Below are 16,584 nucleotides of genomic sequence, written 5' to 3'. Positions count from 1 at the left end.
GTAGAGCTTGTGTCTCCAGCTTCCCAATAAGGTCTCAAAGCTGAAGATTCTATGATTCTATGATGCTGAAGGTAAGAACCTTTCCACGTAGGCCATTCTTACACACAACCTGACACGTTAAAGAGCATTCAGACATTCATAAACACCTGCTAAGATAAGCCCAATTTCTGTTTTGCCATGGTACCTTTTAGAAATGTGATAAAAGAATTGTCTCAGGAGGAACTTTGTTTCATCTATCTTCACTACAAATAACCCCAGAGAGACTTAGAGTACAGGACTTTCACTTATTCCTTTCAAAATGCTTTCTTGGCTGTATATTCCATCTCATTTTGGTGACATAATGTGAAGGACACGATTTGCCAAAGTGTCTTTGAGTCAGAGTTTAGAGCAAACTGCAGTTGGTCCCAGGGAGCAAAGCTGAAGTTCTTGAGGTGGAAAAAAAAGACATTCCAGCAGAATAATTGAGAATCAGTGAGAGTTTTCAGTCTGTCTAATGTTCAGCAAGAAGTTCATTCTGCACAGAATTGCCACAACTGCAAATTCTTCAGTCAAATTCTAACCCTGGGAACTGATCCAAGGGGATAAGTGTTCTTTTCCCCCACTGACTCCTTGAACAGGCAAGATAATACAAAGAAGGAATGCCCAAATTTTCCTCTCAAAACTGTACTTGTAGCATGATTTGGCAGTTGAGTCAAACTGTCCTTAATATCCTGATTTGTAAGAGCCAGATTTACCATGTGAGTTTTGCAGGTCTCTGATAAGGCTTTCCTTTCTACATAGAATTGTAGAACAACAGAATTGTTTCAGTTGCAAAAGACTTCTAAGATCATCAAGTCCAACCACCAGCCTAACACCAGCATGGCTGTTAAACCATGTCCCCAAGTGCCATGCCTATGTGTTTCTTGAACACCTCCAAGGATGATGACTCTACCACCTGGTTAACCTATTCCAGTGACTGACCAATCTTGCAGGAAAGAAATTTTTCCTAACCTCCAACCTAAACCTTCCCTGGCACAATTTCAGGCCATTTCCTCTCATTCTATCACCTGATACTAGGGAGAAGTCCACATCATTCCAACCTTCTTTCAGGGAGTTACTGTAGAGAGCAACGAAGTCTCCCCTCAGCCTCCTCTTCAGACTAAACAACCCCAGTTCCCTCAGCTGCTCCTTACCAGACCTGTTCTCCAGACCCTATGCCAGCTTTGTTGCCCTTCTCTGGACACACTCCAATGTCCTTCTTGTAGTGAGGGACCCAAAACTGAACCCGGTACTGGAGGTGCAGCCTCACCAGTGCCTTTTACAGGGGCATGATCACTTCCCCCACATGAAGAGCTGCAAGTCAATACTTATCTCTTTAGTAGATGTGCTGCATGGATTAGATTTCTCCACTACATGGATGAGGGGAAGAGGGCAACTAGAAGGATAGCAGTCCACAAGCAGGACCATACTGTTGGCTCTAGACATGATAAACATCAGAAGCATCTGAAGGCCAATCAGATCCTGGGCTGCATCAAGAGAAGTGTGGCCAGCAGGTCAAGGGAGGTGATTCTCCCCCTCTACTCAGCTCTGGTGAGACCCCACCTGGAGTACTGCCTCCAGTTCTGGAGCCCCTATTACAAGAGGGATCTGGAGGTGCTGGAATGTGTCCAGAGAAGGGCCACGAGGATGATCAGAGGGCTGGAGCACCTCTCCTATGAGGACAGACTGTAGGAGTTGGGGCTGTTCAGTCTGGAGAAGAGACAGCTCCAAGGTGATCTAATTGTGGCCTTCCAGTATCTGAAGGGGGCGACAAGAAGGCTGGGAAGGGACTTCTCAGGATGTCAGGTACTGATAGGACTAGGGGGAATGGAATGAAGCTGGAGGTGGGGAGATTCAAGCTGGATGTGAGGAAGGAGGTGTTTAAGACCAGGCTGGATGAGGCTCTGGCCAGCCTGATCTAGTGTGAGGTGTCCCTGCCCATGGCAGGGGGGTTGGAACTAGATGATCCTTGTGGTCCCTTCTAACCTTGACTGATTCTATGATTCTATCAATGACCTACCAGATGCCCTCAAGAGGAGCACAGGGCAGTGGCATTGCTGTGTAGGATAAACCCAAATGCTGGTCCTAGCAAGGCTACCAGAGACACAAGGTATATGAAGCTGGACTCAATAGCCAGTTGGGATATTTGGTCACACATACAGCAGTTAAATTGCATTTTTTGTGTACTGTACATGCTGGCCTAGAAACACCTCATTGATATTTATCATCATCCTGTGTTAACAGTGTCTGTGTTTTCATTGATGTGATGCAGTTGGGTGATCAGCAGGGTCGGGTTTTTTGTGGCTCTGAAGAATAAAGACAAATGCAGACTTGTTCTCACTTCTCTCTGATCCTGCAAATGCTGTATAAAGGCCTCTTGTTCCCAAAGTGTGCTGTAATGTGGTATCCCTAACAACCAATACTGTGCCTGTTTTCCTCCAGTCATAATACCTCAGAAACATTTTTGCACTTCAGGGGTTCAGTCTGATGACATGTAAAACATGATTGTTTAATAAAATCATTTGAACCATTTCAGAATGGGTGCTTTGTCTCAACTGTTTGCCTCGTCCTATCAAATGGTTACCATTTTTACCTGCTTTCAGTGACCTCATTTTACAACCAGGAAAATTAGGAGTCAGGGTGGACAGCAGTATGACCATGAGCCAGCAATATGCCCTTGTGGCAGGAATGCCAGTGGCATCCTGGACTGCCTAAAGAAGGCTGTGGCAAGCAGGTCTAGGGAGTTTCTCTTCAGCCTCTGCCCTGCCCTGGTGTGGTGGGTTGAAAACAGCCCCCCACAATAAAATTGCCAGACTAGCTCAGCTGGAAGCAAATGAAGCTGTATTTGCAAGTGAAACTACAATCTGGAAATATGGAATGCAATGAATATAGAATCATAGAATCAATCAGGTTGGAAAAGACCCCGGAGATCATCAAGTCCAACCTGTCACCCAACACCTCATAACTAACTAAACCAGGGCTAAAAGTGCCACGTCCAATCCCCTCTTGAACACCTCCAGGGACGGTGACTCCACCACCTCCCTGGGCAGCACATTCCAGTGGCCAATTACTCTTTCTGTGAAGAACTTTCTCCTCACCTCCAGCCTAAACTTCCCCTGGCACAGCTTGAGACTGTGTCCTCTTCTTCTGGTGCTGGTGGCCTGGGAGAAGAGACCAACCCCCACCTGGCTACAACCTCCCTTCAGGTAGTTGTAGAGAGCAATGAGGTCTCCCCTGAGCCTCCTCTTCTCCAGGCTAAGCAAACCCAGCTCCCTCAGCCTCTCCTCATAGGGTTTGTGCTCAAGGCCTCTCCCCAGCCTCACTGCCCTTCTCTGGACATGTTCAAGTGTATATATGTACAAAATATACAATATTTACAATTTATAAATGACACAAATACTGGACAACACCAGGGGGTTGCCAACAGCTTCTCCCTCCCTCCTCCCTCCCCCCACTGTACACAAGGTAAAAGTGAGAGAAGAGCAGAGGGTAACCTATCAGTAACTTAGCCACAATAAAGAGATGCAGCCAAGGTCAGCAAGCTAGCAGAAGCACCAGCTAGAGAGAAGAAGCTGAATAGGGACAAGGAGTTACACAAGTAACTTTATGTTGGTTTCCAGACCAATGAGATCATTTAGACCTTATCATTATTTTCCTTTTTACATCCCATAGCAATTCATTTACATTCTACCACCTTTTGCTCTGGATCTGTGGGAACATTTTCTAGGCATAGTCTAAATCTACCACACCTGGTGAGGCCACATCTGGAATGTTGTGTCCTGTTGTGGGTTTCCCAATTCAAGAAGGACAGGGAACTGCTGGAGAGGGTACAGCAAAGAGCTCCAAAGATGATCAGGGGACTAGAACATCTCTCTTAAGAAGAAAGACAGAGAATCAGGTCTTTTTAGCCTGGAGAAGAGACTGAGAGGGGCATCTCATCTATGCTTAGTAATATTTAAAGGTCAGGTGTCAGGAGGATGTAACTAGACTCCTTTCAGTGGTGCCCTATGATAGGACAAGGGGCAAAGGATACAAATGGAACACAGGAAGTTCCGTCTCAGCCTGAGGAAAAACTTCCTTGCTGTGAGAGTACCAGAGCCCTGGAACAGGCTGCCCAGAGAGCTTGTGGGGTCTCCTCTGGAGACGTTCCAAACCCTGCTGGACGTGTTCCTCTGTGGCCTGCCCTAGGTGATCCTGCTTTGACAAGAGGGCTGGACTCAGTGATCACCAGAGGTCCCTTCTAACCCCTACCATTCTGTAACTGTGTGCTTTTTAAAGTCAGTTTGTTAAGGACTTCTAGCATATAAGATAAATTAGTATAATATAGATTCAGTAGCCTTTAAAGGAGACCAATAAGCTTTGGAGATTTATAGACCAGTCTGGGGAATAAATAAATTCAGATAATCTATTTTAATTTACTCATAAAGGCTACCACAAAAATTCCATTAATGTAATTACTATTTCATAACCAGCAGCTTAAGCTGAAATTTTCCAGTGATGGAGATAGCCATTACCATCCACAGTAAATTGTTCCAACAGTTAATTGCTGCCTTCAGTACTTTAAAACAGATTATTTCTAATGTGGATGTGCCCAGCTTCACTTGCCAGCCTTTAGAAACTGGTGTGCTTTTGGCTGCTAGGCTAAGGGAAACATTTCTAACACAAATCTCACATAATTTGGTTAAGACCACAGCCGGGGGGGGGAGGGGGGGGGGGGGGGGAGAATAAAAAGGTGTTCCAAAGTTAAAATGGTCCCAGTTCAATCTCTGTATTACTGCAAAGACAGTTAATTGCCTTTAGAGAGAGAAATTTACAGTAATTAAAGACATAGTGACCAAACTTTTTGAGGCTTGGGTGCACAGTCTCAAGCTGCACCAGGGGAAGTTTAGGCTGGAGGTGAGGAGAAAGTACTTCCCAGAGAGAGTTGTTAGCTGTTGGAATGTGCTGCCCAGGGAGGTGGTGGAGTCACCATCCCTGGAGGTGTTCAAGAGGGGATTGCATGTGGCACTTGGTGCCATGGTTTAGTAGTCATGAGGTGTTGGGTGACATGTAGGACTTGATGATCTCTGAGGTCTTTTCCAACCTTATTGATTCTATGATTCTTATGACAAAAACTGTAGTTATTACCCAACAGTGTAACATGCAGTGTGGTTTTTTTTCTTACAGCAGTTAAAATTATGGCCTGAAATTGTGCCAAGGGAGGTTTAAATTGGATATTAGGAACAAAATTATTTACTGAAAGGGTGGTCAGGCACTGGGACAGGCTGCCCAGGGAGGTGGTGGAGTCACCATCCTTCCAGGTGTTAAAAAATGTGTAGGCATGGCCCTCTGGGACATGGTTTAATGGCCGTGGTGGTGCTGGGTTGACGGTTGGACTCTATATGGAGATCCTTTCCAACTGATACAATTCTATGGGTTGTCTTTGTGAAGAACCAGATAAGATATTCTTTGTGCAACTTTTCCTGAGTGAAAATAATTTGTTACCAAAGGGTGATTTTAGAACAGTTAAGCTAATGGGCAGAGGTCCTACGTTCATCTGCAGGAGTCATTACTGAGCTTGCTACACATTGAATGTATTTCTCTTCATCCTTCATTAAGGTCAGACACTGTAAGCACTACAGCTGAAAGACTGGATCTGTTGGAGAGGGGCCAGAGGAAGGCCACGAAGTTGATCAGAAGGCTTGGAGCAGCTCTCCTATGAGGACAGGCAGAGGGAGTTGTATCTGTTCAGCCTGGAGAAGAGAAAGCTCTGGGGAGCCTTACATCAGTCTTCTAGTACCTGCAGGAGGCTACAGGAGCTCTGGAGAGGGACTTTTTATAAGGGCCTGTGGTGACTGGACAAGGGGCAATGGTTTGAAGCTAGAGCAGGGTAGATTTAGATTGGACATTAGGAAGAAGTTCATTACTATGAGGGTGGTGAGACAGGAAGAGAAACACTCAAACAGGTTTCCCAAAGTAGTTGTGCATGCCTCGTGTGTGGAAGTGTTTCAGACCAGGCTGGATGAGGCTTTGAACAACCTGTTCTAGTGGGAGATGTCCCTGCCCATGGCAGCATTGTTGGAATTAGATAACCTCTGAGGTCCCTTTCATCTCAAGCCTTTCTATTATTCTAAATTAGATCAATACCTGTTCCTCCTTGATAAAACAACATGGAGATTCACAAGTGAAAATTATGTTGAAATCCAGGCTTATTCATTTGCAGATAGAATAGAATAGAATAGAACAGAACAGAACAGAACAGAACAGAACAGAACAGAACAGAACTGAATTGAATTGAATTGAATTGAATTGAATTGAATTGACCAGGTTGGAAAAGACCTTTGAGATCATCAAGTCCAACCTATCACCTAACACCATCTAGTCAACTAAACCATGGCACCAAGCACCCCATCCAGTCTCTTCCTAAACACCTCCAGTGATGGTGAGTCCACCACCTCCCCAGGCAGCACATTCCAATGGGCAATCTCTCTCTCTCTCTGAAGAACTTCTTCCTAACATCCAACCTAAACCTCCCCTGGCGCAGCTTGAGACTGTGTCCTCTTGTTCTGGTGATGTGGAAATTCATCCTGAGTGACTTTTACTTGGGAAGAGAAAACTTGAGCTAGGCTGCCCAAGCATTTTTTGCAGGGAGATGACTGACAGTATTGATTGACCAGTAATGTTCTAGTTTGTTTGCAAGAAGTATAGAGGTATTTAGGGACGCAGGGAGGTCATAATTGGTGTAGAAACAAGTTAGGTAAAAGCTGGGTGAATGTGCATGAAGGTTACACCATCCTTTTTGAAGGTGAGAGGGAAGGGGGAATGAATTGAACCCATAAATTACATGCAGTGGGCAGGCACTCCTGGCACTCGAGATACCAAGATTTAAACGCAACAGTGAATTAAGAAGACACTTTGTCCTCGGGATGAAGGAACCGTGGCCAGACCCATAATGGAGGTCTCACAGGTGTTAAGTGAATTACTAGAAGAATAGTTTCTCTGCTAATAAAATCTCTCCTATTAGGAGCGCCCATTATATGTATTTAAATGTAATTTTTTGCACAGAAGTCATAGTTCTGCAGGTAAGTACAGAGTACTGAAACGTCCTCAGGTCTGTGAACCAGGCAGGAAAGAAACCGAGCAAGACTTCAAAGTAAGGTCTAAATCCATTCAAATTTAATACACCTATGAAGAGGTGACAACACTTCCTGGGTCCCTGTTTTAGGAAGAGGTAAATGGCATGTCCAATTGGAGCTGTGCACACCAATGCTTCGGGTAAATTCAGCTGATATTTGAGGGATGGGGCTTGGAAGCAAGCCACATTTCACACTTTGTTCCCCAGGCAATATTTCTTTCTCTTTATGTCTTAGGCTCCACAAACACACATTACCCTGTTAAGCTCATCTCTTCATCTGGAGGAGACGTAGGCAGGAGTATTGTGATGATTTAGAAAACATTCCAAGCGGGGCAAATTGGTTCCTCCCCGGGTTAGTCCCAGGTTTTATTTCAGTGCCACTTGGAGCTTTCTCTTCAGGAAGATGATGGAGGTGGAAAAAACAGCAGAGAGCAGCTGTCCTGACTTTGCTGGGATAGAATCATAGCCCATCCATGATATGCAGGCTGCTAGCAGTCTTCAGTCATCCAGGAGCTCAAGCTGAGTGAGGTAAAAGCCAGGGCAGCTGGCCTGAGCTGGCTAAGCATGTATGTCCCACCCCATAAACATCATGCTCGTTGTAAAGGGGGAAGTTTACTGAAGGTAGGTGTTCTTCCTCCTCTCAGGGGTCAATATGCCTGGAGGGATTTGCTCAGGCAGACTTCTGCTGCTGATTGCTTTCCCATCTTCTGTGATCACTGGGCTGAGTACAGCTTTCTAGTAGCATTAATATTTTCATTCATTTTGCTGTTTTGTTAAATCTGTTTTCATTTCCAACCACTGCCTTCCTCTCTTTTTCCCTGTCTGCCTTCCTGGCTGGGGACAGGTGACTGGATGGTAGAGCAACTGTTGAGTTTAGCCCTGGATATGAGCTAAATGTAGACAGTAGCTCTGCACAGACATCAGAAGCTGGACTGGCTGTTTGATGTACCAATAATTTCAGGACTGGATTGTGGCTCTTGGCCAAAATGTCTCTTTTGAAAAGCTTTTATAACTTTTCTGTTATTTGCTACTTCATTAACTCTTTGCTAGTCTTTAAAAGGGAGATCATTCTGCCCCTGTTAGGCCACACCTTGAGTCCTGTGTCCAGTTCTGGGCCCCACAGTTTAGGAAAGATGTTGAGTTGCTGGAATGTGTCCAGGGAAGGACAACAAAGCTGGGGAGAGGTTTAGAGCACAGCCCTGTGAGGAGAGGCTGAGGGAGCTGGGGTTGCTTAGCCTGAAGAAGAGGCTGTCCTTGTAGGAGAAGTGTTCCAGCCTTCTGGTCATCTTTGTGGCTTTTCTCTGGACCCTGTCCAACAGGGACATGTCCTTCTTGTGTTGTGGGCTCCAGAGCTGGTTGTAGTACTCCAGGTGAGGTCTCACAAGAGCAGAGTAGAGCAGGAGAATCACCTCCCTTGACCTGCTGGCTACTCATCTCTTGATGCAGCCCAGAACGTGTCTGGCTTTTTGACCTGCCAGCGCTCACTGCCGTCTCGTGTCACGATCCTCATTCACCAGCACTCCCAATCCCTTTTCTGAAGGCAAATGAATGCATACAGCGACTAAGTCCAGAAAACAAGCTCTTATTTTAGTAAATGTCAAACTCACTGTTCCTCTGGGTAAGTCTTAAGCCAGTATATCTTGACACTCAACATATTAACCATGGTCATCTGCTGTCATACTGAAGAGAAGCAAGACAGCCAATGAGGAAGCAAGAAGTGTTAAGTAACAGCAAAACCTTATGCTAATATTTTTGCACTGACCTCAGTTAGAAACTGAAATTTATGTATTTCAGTAGTTTTTAATGGTCTGTTCTGTTTTGCCCTGGAGTTGTCACTGATACACTCTGATTTATGTAGGTGTGAAACAAATATGAAGGCCCTCTATGGTTAATAAAATCAAGCAAGATACTTCTGTTCTTTGAAGGCATCCCACTTACGGCCTTCCTTAGCTATTTGTTCATATGATTTGTGCAGGGTTTGCTCTGGTGTTGCACAGGCTGGTTGCTGTTGTCATTCCATTATGATTTTTGCAGTGGAGATAAACCTGCAGAGAGACTTAGATCCTACTTGCTGCTGTTTCTATGATTGACTGGTTAATTTGTGAGTAAGTGTGTTGGGACTGCCAATAATCTCTGTTAAGTTGGGTATAGAGATCACTTGTCTTTATCTGCCTGCAGACAAAGCAGCTGAGCTTTGCAGCAGTTGGGTTGAATGGAAACAGCTTCCCCCTGTGAGAAATGCTCTGTTATGATTCCAAGGCAGTGAAGCAGCCTTCCAGCACCTGAAGGGAGCTACAAGAAAGCTGGGAAGGGACTTTTTATGAGGGCTCATAGTGATAGGATGAGATGGAATGTATTGAAGCTGGAAGAAGGTAGAGTCAGACTGGGAAGAAATTCTTTACACTGAAGGTGGTGAAACACTGGAACAGGTTGTCCAGGGAGGTTGTGGATGCCCCCTCCATGGAAGGGTTCAATGCCAGGCTCAATATGACCTGGTCTAGTGGAAGGTGTTACTGTTCATGTGGTGGTGGGGTGGAACTAGATGATATTTAAGGTCCCTTCTAAGCCAAACCATTCTGTGATTCTGTGACAATGAATATTTAATGACATGTATAGATATTGATTCAATGTGGTAAAACCAGTCCAACTTCTCAGAGCTGCCTCACAGGCAGTTTCCTTTTGACTTGCTGAAAGGAACATTGAAATGGGTGTATTTTAGAGAGATGTGAATTGAACATTGAAATGGATGTATTTTAGAGAGATGTGAATTTTATGGTGTGAGCTGTATGCCTCCTTTCCCTCTCTTGTTTTGCTCCATATATGGTTACTTTCCTTTTGAACTTTTAGGGTGTTTTTTAACTCAGAAGCTCTCAGAAACCTCTTCCTTTCTCAAGTGTTTACCTTTCAACACCATGCTCAGCATTGCCAGAGTGGAGTTCTTCACTCTAACTTCTGCTATAACTCATTGGTGTTTATTGTGGTTGTTCTTCTGTTGTTCCCCCACCCCCTCCTCTGCTTTAGAAGTTGCTAAGGGCAGTAGGAAAGGTATCCATGGAGAAAAAAGAATCAACAGCATTCTGATTTGTTTTTTTTCTCTGTTGATTTTTGCAAGGTGTCCTTGACTAAGTGTTTGTTAAGATGTAGAAATGAAATCCAGGATTAGCCAAGTGTCCTTTGGGTATGCTTTTATTTAAAAACCAACCAACCCAACAGAAAATTCTGTGCATCCTTCCAGCTTGGCTGAAACAGAGTCCTATAATGGTAGGGACTGGAAGGGATCTCCAGAGGTCATACAGTCCAACCCCTTTGCCAAAGCACCTAGGGCATGTCATTGCCAGGTGGGTTTGCAAAGTCTCCAGAGATGAAGGACTCACAACCTCTCTGGGCAGCCTGTTCTAATGCACTGGCACCTTCACAGCAAAGAAGTTTTTCCACATGTTGATCTGGAACTTCCTGTGTTCCCATTTGTCTGTAATCCCTCATCATCTTTTCTGCAATTGGGAGAGTTGGCTGGTCAGGCTTTCTTCTAGTAACCTATACATTAACATTTTCCTAGTGAAACATAACTTCTAATTCTCACTATGGCTTTGGTTTAGTGGCTGAAAGGCAGCAGGAGCAGGTACTGGGAGCACTGATGTTATGTGTATGTATTCACCCCTGTCATGAAGACAGGCAGTGTAGGAAAGGCTATGTGTGGTCATGTTAGAGGATATGGGAAGCACCCATTACTTACCTCTGATCAGAGAGTGGGAGATAATTCACTGCCAAGTATTGCTGACATGAAAAATCAGGAAGAACATTCCTGCACCCTTCTTGTTCTCCCCTCTTACTCTAACTGGCCCTGAAATGAAGAAATAAATGTGTTTAGCCTCTCTAACCTGCAAGTCTGTAGTATGTTGTGGAGCACCTCCAGCAGTAAGGAGATGCTTCAAGCAGAATGGCAATGGATTTTCAGCTGGTAAAGTGTTACCACAGGCGCCCTGACAAAGAGTCAACTCACAGCAATTTCCTCTATGATGCCAGATATGGTTGTGACAAAGAAGCTCACTAGGCTCATCATTGGACTGCAAAGAGCAAGGAACTCCTGAACCCTGAGCTGCTTCTAATATGAGGAGGTATCCTTGTGGACTTTGGGTAATGATCTCTGGTTAGTCTGCCCTGGAATGGCAGAGGGTAACACACACATGAGCTTATTGCACTCAGCATTTTTCTCATGTTATTGGTGTCCTCTGATAACAGCAGGAAGCAAAGAGAGGGCTGGATGTGGCACTTGGTGCCATGATCTAGTCATGAGGTCTGTGGTGACAGTTGGACTTGATGATATTTGAGGTCTCATCCAACCTTGGTGATTCTGTGATTCTGTGAAAGAGTACAGTGCAGAGCCCTGTTAATATCCTGGTCTAGTAGGAGGTGTTCCTGCCCATAGCAGGTGGTTGGAAGTAGAAAAGGTTTAAGGTCCCTTCCAACCCAAACCAGCCTGCAATAGTCAGTTGTCCTTTGCAAATCAAGGAGTAACCTCTCTCTCCACCCGAGAGTAGACAGAAACGCTGGTTGATTTGTAAGATGATGGTAGGTGAAGTGTTGGAGGAAAAAAAGCATCAGTATGAGAGCATGAACTTAATCCATGCTTAGGAGTGAAAGTGAGGGTATTGTAGAAGCAAAAAGGAAAGTATCTTAGGGATATCTGACTCAAGGCAACAAACTCTCTAAACATCAAAAAAAAGTCTGAGAAACTCAGAACTGTTATTTGAAGAAAGATACACTCCCAGTGACATTCTTTCTACTTCTTATAACAATTATCTGTCACTAGATACTGCAAAGTCAGGACTGCTTTCATGAGGAGCCACTGATGTTTTAGGAAATTGCTTCTCTCTGGTGTTTTGCCCTTTGCTGGAGAGTTGCCTTTTATTAGCCCAGACCTAGCAGTGATTGATTCTTGGAAGTAAGGAGTGACATTTGAATAGTTGGAGCTGCAGTGACCTACTTCTTGTAATAGCTTGATAAGAAGCTGCACAATGGGTTGTTCCTCTGAACAGCTGTATCTTTCAAAAACATTTGCTTCGTGGGAATTTTAATCTCATCTCTGTCCCTCTGTAGTTAACGCAACGTGTGAAAACATAAAGATTTCCCAGGGAGTGAGCTTGCAAAACTGCATTGGAAATCAGTGAAATGGTGCAGAAAGTGGGTCCTGACTGATGGGTCAAAACCTGAGAAGCGCTGTAATGTCACAGCAAGTTAACTCTCATTAGGAACGGGGTGTGGAAGTGGTGCTGTGTGTCTGGGGCTTGTCTGCCTCCATCTTCTGCCTTTGGAGAAGTTTCTTAGCTGTCAGCACTGCTGCTCCTGGCCTTCCTTCGCTGTTCCTACAACTAGCTGAAGGGAGGTTGTAGCCAGGAGGGGGTTGGTCTCTTCTCTCAGGCAACCAGCACCAGAACAAGAGGACACAGCCTCAAGCTGCACCAGGGGAAGTTTAGGCTCAAGGTGAGGAGAAAGTTCTTCACAGAGAGAGTTGTTGGCTGTTGGAATGTGCTGCCCAGAGAGGTGGTGGAGTCCCCATCCCTGGAGGTGTTCAAGAGGGGACTGGACGTGGCACTTGGCGCTATGGTTTAATAGTGATGAGGATTTGGGGTGACAGTTTGGACTTGATGATCTTTGAGGTCTTTTCCAACCTTATTGATTCCATGATTCCTCCCTGCATTTCACAGAATCATAGCATTCTTTCTCTTGAAAAAGACCTCCAAGATCATCAAGTCCAACTGCTGACCCTTCCATCCTCACAGTCTTCTTCCCACTTCCTTCTCTCTTAACCATTGTGTACAGGGAGATGATAGGTTATGGTTGGGCTGGAGCTTAAGGTCTTTTCTAAGCAGTGATACTATGATTCTGCCTTCCCCACTGCTTCAAAGTCAGAGTACAAATGAATCTAGAGACCTTGTATTGACAACTTTAAATCATGTCTTAATTTTGAGATTAAAAACTGTGTTCTGAATTTTTCTCTGAGTAAACACATGCAACTGTACAGGCTATGGGTAGAGTGGCTGGAAAGTTTCCTAGCAGAAAAGGATCTGGGGGCACTGGTTGAGAGCTGTCTGAACAAGAAACCCTACAGCATCTGAGCCTGGATCAGGAGTACTGTGGTCAACAAGAGTGGGGAAGTGATAGTAACCCTGTACTCAGCATTAGTGAGGACTCAAATACTGGGTTTGGTTTTGGGCCTCTCATTACAAGAAGGGCATTGAGGTGCTGGAGCACATCCAGAGAAGGGAGGCTAAGCTGGTGAAGGGTCTGGAGAGCAACTGTGTAAGGAGTGGCTGAGGGAACTGGGATTCTTTAGCTTAGAGAAGAAGAGGCTGAGAGGAGACCTTATTGCTCTCTACAGCTCCCTGGAAGGAGGTTGGAATGAGGTGGGGGTTGGGCTATCTTCTCTTTAGTATCAGGTGATAGAATGAGAGGAAATGGCCTGAAATTGTACAAGGGTAGGTTTAGATTGGAAATTTTATTATCTGAAAGAGTGGTTAGGCACTGGAAAAAGTTGCCCAGGGTGGAGTCAAGAAATGTGTGGGCATGGCACTTTGTGGCATGGTTCAACGGCCGTGGTGGTGATTAGGTTGATGATGGGACCCCATGACCTTAGAGGTCTTTGCCAGCCAAACCAATTCTCTGATTCCCTATGTTGTCTATTAAATAGTTTACAGGGGATTTTTTAAAAAGGAAATGAAAGAATATAAAATCCTTACTTTCTCAGGTTTCTGATACCATTTTTTTGGTTTGGTTTGTTGGGGTTTTTTTTGGGGGGAGGGTCAAATGATGCTCAACAGATCTTCCTAGCGTTAACTTTCTATCAGTTTAACTTTGAGGCCACATCAATACCTTACTGTGATGGCACAGATTTGCAAGAGGCTCAAGACAATGATCTCTTTGGCTGCTTTTCAAATCAATGGGAAGAAATGAGGCATTTCAACAGTTATTTTATATTTTTTTTTGTTCATTGAAATAAAAGCTGCATTTCACTCAGGAATAATTTCACGGCGATAGGGCCGCTACAATTAGCACGAGCTTCAATTAGCGAGGATCCACTTGACAAAATCTTCCCCCCTCCCACCTCCCCAAACAAAATCAGAACAGAACAAAAACAGCCTCTCTTCAATAAAAATACTCAAAAAATATTAAAAATCAAAAATCTTTGTGTTTGTGTTTGTTCATCTGACTAGGGAGGACAGGAGGGGGGAACTGGGGGAATCAAACTCAATTTAGCATTAAAGCTTTTCTATCATAGTATCAGTCAGGGTTGGAAGGGACCACAAGGATCATCTAGTTCCAACCCCCCTGCCATGGGCAAAGACAACCCAACACTAGATCAGGCTGGCCACAGCCTCATCCAGCCTGCTCTTAAACACCTCCAGGGATGGGGCCTCAACCACCCCCCTGGACAACCCATTCCAGGGCTTCACCACTCTCATGGGGAAGAACTTCCTCCTCACCTCCAGCCTGAATCTCCCCACCTCCAGCTTCATTCCATTCCCCCTAGTCCTATCACTACCTGATATACTGAGAAGTCCCTCCCCAGCTTTCTTGTAGCCCCCTTCAGATACTGGAAGGCCACAACAAGGTCACCTCAGAGCCTTCTTTTCTCCAGACTGAACAGCCCCATCTCTTTCAGTCTGTCCTCACAGGAGAGGTGCTCCAGCCCTTTTTTGCATAAGAAAAAAAATCCACCCTCAACAGAATCAAGTTAGTGAACAGAAAAACTCTTTCTCTGCCAAGAGGCTGCATCATTAAACTGGGAATTATACAAATGAGATCCTAATGTGTTTTAATAATAACAATATATTTCTCCCTTCATTCTGAACCCCTGTGGTCTTGCATAATTTGTTGTGCTCTGGCTACCAGCTATGTGGAGCTACAGTTTTAATTGTTCACCTTATAGCTCCTTGTGACACTTACACCTAGAGCAGATTGTGTTACAAGAATGCACTCAGATACATTCTGAGTGCACAGAGTACTGTGGGGGCTATTCTAGAACTAAGTTCAAGAGAAATGATGATAATTTTGGATGGTTCTTCAACAAAAGTAGAAATCTGTTATTTTATGCACATCTTACTATTCTGCATTGTTACATGAAAAAAAAAAAGTGCATTTGGAAAAGTAATGACAGCATCTGGGAACAGTATTTTTCTGGTAACACTTCCGTTCCTTCTCCATACTGAGCCACGTTTCCTTTTGTGTGTAAAAATGAGTGTTATGACTTTTGTGTCCAATTTTAGGCCTTTCATGACAAGGAGGACCCTGAGGCATCAGAGCATGTCCAGAGATGAGAAACTAAGCTGGTGAAGGGCCATGAGCACAAGCCTTGTGGGGAAAAGCTGAAGGAACTGGAGTTGTTTAGTCTGGAGAAGAGGAGGCTGTGAGAAACCTCATTGCTCTCTACATATCCCTGCCAGGAGGTTGGAATGAGGTGGAGGTCAGCCTCTTCTCACACGTAACTAGACTAGAAGAAATGGCCTTAAGCTTGGATACTAGGAAAAATTTCATTACAGAAAGGGTTCTCAGGCTTTGGAACAGGCTGCCCAGAGAGGTGGTGAAGTCAGCATCCTTGGAGGTATTTAAAAGATGTCTGGATATGGTGCTGCAGGATGTGGCTTTAGCAGTAGTGGTGGGATTGTGAGCTCTAGGTGAGCAGTTGGACTTGATCTCAAAGGTCTCTTCCAACCTCAACAGCTCTATGCCCTGTATTTCATTTACTTGCAGCTACCATTGAATGATGAGCCAAATCCTTGTTTTGAGCCATTTCACTGCATTCAGCATTCAGGATGCACAGAATGTTCACAGGTAATCAGAGCATTGAAGTTCCTCTGCTATGAAGAAAGGCTTGGAGTTGGGCTTGTTCAGTCTGTAAAAACAAACAAAAAACCAAGCAACCAACCAGCCCAACCAACCAACCCAACCCAACCCACCAACCAACCAAAAAGGCTCCAGGAAGGACTTAGTGCAGATTTAAAATACTTGAGAAAGCCTACAGAAAAGCTGGGCAAAGTCTTTTTAGCAGGGCCTGTTGTGACAGGACAAGGGGTGATGGTTTTAAACTAAAAGAGGGGAAATTCAGAATCTTTGCTACCCTATTCCCCAAAGCTACAGAGTTGTATAAAGTATAATTGTGTGCTTCCCACAGTGAACTGTGGAACTTGTTTCTCTTGACACCAAGCCAGAGGTGAAGCTTTTTCCTTGCTTTGTCTGTCACGCTTTATCTATCACAATAGGACCCCCCCCCCAAAACAAGGTGTCATGGTTTTAATTCAACCCAAATATAAGCATGGAAATTGCCTGCTAATGACTATCAATGTCCTGTGTCTCCTATACAGTACTTATTTGTTTATCATGCATTTTTATTGCAGTCTTCTGAGCAGTGCTCATGATCAATACCCATAAAGGAAGGAGGTAGAAAATTCAAGGGC

Source organism: Dryobates pubescens, chromosome 8 (genome assembly GCF_014839835.1).
Source record: "Dryobates pubescens isolate bDryPub1 chromosome 8, bDryPub1.pri, whole genome shotgun sequence".
NCBI lineage: Eukaryota > Metazoa > Chordata > Aves > Piciformes > Picidae > Dryobates > Dryobates pubescens.
Note: the sequence above shows the minus strand (reverse complement) of the source record.